Raw genomic sequence first — 502 nt, 5'->3', positions numbered from 1 at the left:
TATATATATATAAGGTCACATGAAGTTTGGAGCTCTGTAGCAACTGACTGTGCAGAAAGTCTTTGCACTATGCTGACCTCTCTGTCAGTTTACTTGGCCTACCACTTGGTGGCTGAGTTGCTGTTGACTTTGGAATATTTAGGAGCGAGGAAATTTCACGACTGGATTTGTTGCACAGGTGGCATCCTATGACGGTTCCACGCTGGAAATCACTGAGAGCGGCGCATTCTTTCACAATGCCTAAGTACTTGATTTGATACACCGGGCCAAGTGATTAGGACACCTGATTCTCATGATTTGGATGGGTGGCCAAATACTTTTGGCAATATAGTGTATATGCGTGTGTGTGTATATATATATATATATATATATATATATGTATATATATATATATATATGTATGTGTGTTTGTGTATACATATACTGTATGTATATATGAATTAGGGTTGTCTCGATACCAATATGTAATGCCGGTACCAAAATGTATTTCGATACTTCTCTA

Source organism: Entelurus aequoreus, linkage group LG12, assembly GCF_033978785.1.
Source record: "Entelurus aequoreus isolate RoL-2023_Sb linkage group LG12, RoL_Eaeq_v1.1, whole genome shotgun sequence".
NCBI classification, from domain to species: domain Eukaryota; kingdom Metazoa; phylum Chordata; class Actinopteri; order Syngnathiformes; family Syngnathidae; genus Entelurus; species Entelurus aequoreus.
This window is presented reverse-complemented; position numbering follows the sequence as displayed.